Consider the following 4,201-nt stretch of genomic DNA (forward strand, 5'->3'; position numbering starts at 1 on the left):
AGCTATGGACAACATTGCAAAGTATGAGTATTCCGAAACACTTAATTGTGCTCATGAGGAATCTGTACCTGGACCAAGAGGCAGTTGTTCTAACAGAACATGGGAACAATGAATGGTTTAAAATTAAGAAAGTTGTGAGACAGAGTTGTATTCTTCCACCATACTTATTCAATCTGTATGCTGAGCAAATCAACCGAGAAGCTGGGTTATATGAACAAAAATGTGGCATCAGGATTGCAGGAAGACTCATTAACAACCTGCGATATGGAGGTGATACAATCTTGCTTGCTGAAAGTGAAGAGGACTTAAAACATTTACTGGTGAAAATCAAAGACCACAGCCTTCAATATGGGTTGGATTTAATGTAAAGAAAACAAAAATACTTGCCACTGGACCAATGAATAACATCAGAATAAAGGGAGCCATAGATTGAAGTTGTCAAGGGCTTCATTTTGCTTGGCTTCACCATTAACACTCATGGAAGCAGCAGACAAGAAATCAATCAACGTATTGCACTGGACAAATCTGCTGCACAAAACCTCTTTAAAGTGTTCAAGAGCAAAGATGTTACTTTGAAAACTATGATGTCCCTGACCTAAACCATGGTATTTTCAATAGCCTCATATACATGTGAAAGTTGGACAATGAATAAGGAAGACCATAAAAGAATGGATGCATTTGAGTTATGGTGTTAGACAAGAATATTAAACGTACCATGGACTGAAGTGTGTTCCCAGACCTTGAGAAGGCAGCTGTGAGTAGATTCCTGTGGCCTAGAAAAGTTCTGCAAAAATGTCTGTGTACACGTCTCTTGAAGACCTGAAAGTTGACAAAGTAATTCAGGCACAAAGTTGCCTTTTCTTCAAACCCTGCCAACCCAGCAATCTTGTCAGAAGCCTCTTCTCCTGTCTCTCAAGATGGAACTTTCTCTCCTCAATTGTATCCCAGCTGTCTCAGTACATGGGTCTGAGTCTAAACAAAGCAGAAATATATCCAGTCATGGCCTTGGTTCCAGGAGCATCAGGGCAGGGGGTGATAGCAACACCTTTCAGTATGAACCAGATGGTGGCTCCAGTAACTGGTAAGGAGGTTGGAATTTTAAGAGCAGAAATTAAGCAAGGAATTCGTGAAGTTACTTTGTGTAAGGATCAAGATGGAAAAAGCGGCCTCAGGCTTAAATCAGTAGATAATGGTGTATTTGTTCAGCTAGTCCAGGCTAATTATACATCATTTGGTTGGTCTGAGATTTGGGGATCAGATACTCCAGATTAATGGTGAAAATTGTGCTGGCTAGAGCTCGGACAAAGCACACAAAGTGCTTAAACAGGTATTTGGAGAGAAGATTACCATGATGATTTGTGACAGACCCTTTGAATGGACTATTACCATGCATAAGGATAATACTGGACATGTCAGTTTTATCTTTAAAAATGGAAAATAACATCCATAGTGAAAGACAGTTCTGCAGCCAGAAATGGTCTTCTCACTGAATATAACATCTGTAAGGTCAATGGACAGAATATCATTGGATTAAAGGACTCTCAAATTGCAGACATGCTATCAACATCTGGGATTGTAGTTACTATTATAATCATGTCTGCTTTCATATTTGAGCATATTATAAAACGGATGGCACCAAGCATCGTAAAAAGCCCAATGGATCATACCATTCCTGAGATTTAAAAGCCGAGTCTCCTGACAGAGACATAGCTGAAGTTCTCCAGTTTACTTCTTCAGCAACTCTCTATTATGCACAAGAAGCTTTCCAGGAGCCACTGAGCACATGCTGCATGAGGACCCACCTTTCTCCCTTCTATATGGTTGGCAACCCTACCTTCTGACCTGTCTCTATTTTATTTTTAATGTTTTGTTGTGAATTATGTGACAGTTTACATGGGAGAACATTAGCTTTACATTCATCCTATCAAATATTGTTTCATTGCCATGGTTACAATCCCCTCCATGCATCATCAACCAACCAAAGGGTATACTCTGCAAGCCTGCCCCCCAGTCATCAGCACAGAACCCCTCTCCCTCTCTGGGTCTAAAGTTCTCAGGTGCTCTATCTCACCATGTCATCATCTCTGCCTCCATCTCTGGCATCACTGCTTCTCTGAGTAGGGTCCCACACTCTGCTCTTCTCCCTTGATGGTCCCAGGGACCTCCGCTCCTAGACTGCAAAGTCAATAACTCCCCTCCTTTTGCTACAAAATGTCTACCTTTACATTTCCAACCCTCACAGTCAGTGCTGATAACAAGTATTCACCATTGTACCACAGAAGACCTATCCGCATCTCCTTTCATGAGCCCCACCCAGACAGATTGGATACTACTCCATAGAGATTCTACCTTCCTCCATGCCCTCTGGATCTAGGCTCCCTCAGGAAAGCTTGTAAGCCAGTCACTTCTTGCCTTTGTAGCCCACCCACCCCACCCCCATTTTGGGTAGTCAATGTCCAAGGTACCCATCCCTGTCTATCTACTCTATGTATGCAGAGTTTGGGAATGATCCTTGCTGTAAAGATTTGTTCCTTTTATTGAGCTACTATATCCGTAGGAGCTCTGGTAGCATAGTGGTTATGAATTGGGCTGTGAACCTTAAGGCCAGCAGTTTGAAACTATCAGCCACTCTGCAGGAGAAAGATGAGGCATTCTGCTCCCATAAAGATTTACAGCCTCAGAAACACTGTACAGAGTCGCTATGGGTCGGAACTGACTCGACAGCACTTAAGAACAACAAAAACATATCCATAGGTGTAGGTCAAGTTCATCAAATTTTATCAGATTACTCTTTTTTTCCTCTTCTTTCTTCTTCTAGTTGAGTTCTGATCATCAGCCATTAAAGCCAGGTCAAGTGGGTACTATCTGCAAGTGTGGGTGTTCTTATGCTTATGCCCTCTCTTCTTATCAGCTGGATGCTTCACTTTTCATTCTAGTCCCCTTCTGACCTGTCTCTTGTTCAAACTTCAAGATAGCTGTAGCCTTATCCTGGTTTCACAGGTGTACTGACCATCACGGGAAACTCGATGCTTCCATAAGCCATTAGGATGAAGATAACTGAGAAAGACTTAGCTTTCTGTTAGCATCAGTCACTGTTCATCAGTCATTTTTATCTAAGATATGGAGTAGAGCTGTTGCTATGACTTTATTTCTACATTTGCATTATTAATATTACATGTAGAATGATCACCTTTAGTGTTTTTTTCACTTGTGTCTGTACACAAAACCAATGAAGTAACATTGGCTTCATTCCACGTCGGCATTAGAGTATGTAGACCTTCATTTACTATATTTCAATTGTCGCCTTAACCACATTCAAGTATTAGAATAAAAGTCAAAATATAATTATTGCTGCCTTTTTCAAGTCCAAAATGTAGTTCCCTATTAAGCTGGATGGGTCTGCTCCCATAAAGATTTATAGCCTTAGAAACTCTGTATAAGATCACTATGAGTCGGAACTGACTCCACGGTGCTTAACAACAACAACAACACATACTAATCCAGAACAATGTAGTGGTCCTTATGAACTATTGCATAGCTGTGCAGTTTTGAGATTTTCTAATAAAATTGCATAATGGAAACCTCTTTTTTAAAAGTTTGATTTACAGATATCACTTTCTGAGAAATGAACTGCTATATATGTAATGTAAAAATTCTTATACTAAACAGGATAAACCTTTAACTCCTTTTGTTTTGTTTGTAGATTAAGTGGGATAAGACCTAATTTTGACATTGTATAACCGAACTATACTTGTAATTGTCTTAGAATGTCTTCTTGGGAATTTGAATCATTTCCTGATTCCTCCTTGCCGATAAAATGTCATGGGCACTATTGTGATGTTCTTTGTTTTATGCTTATATTATTTTAATGACATATGTGTAAATAAAGTACAATTTCACCAGAAAAAAAAAAAAAAATGTACCATGGACTGCCAGAACCACAAATAAATCTGTCTTGGAAGATATACAACCAGAATGTTCCTTAGAAGACAAGATGACCAGACTTCATCTCTTGTACTTCAGACATATTATCAGGAGGTACTGGTCTCTGGAGAAGGACACCATGCTTGCTAAACTTGAGGGAGACCCCCAGTGAGATGGATTGGCACAGGGACAGTGGCAGTGGGCTCAGACCTAGCAACTATTGTGATTGGTGTGGGACCGGGTAGGGTTTGGTTCTGGGCTTTTGTTTTGTTTGTTT

General features: G+C 40.2%; 1 pseudogene; it reads left to right on the forward strand.

Annotated features, from left to right (window-relative positions):
* Positions 1 to 792: 792 nt before the first annotated feature.
* Positions 793 to 1,683, forward strand: LOC102838121 (annotated as a pseudogene).
* The last annotated feature ends 2,518 nt before the right edge of the window (positions 1,684 to 4,201 follow it).

The sequence above is a fragment of the Chrysochloris asiatica genome, unplaced genomic scaffold (assembly GCF_000296735.1).
Source record: "Chrysochloris asiatica unplaced genomic scaffold, ChrAsi1.0 scaffold00006, whole genome shotgun sequence".
NCBI lineage: Eukaryota > Metazoa > Chordata > Mammalia > Afrosoricida > Chrysochloridae > Chrysochloris > Chrysochloris asiatica.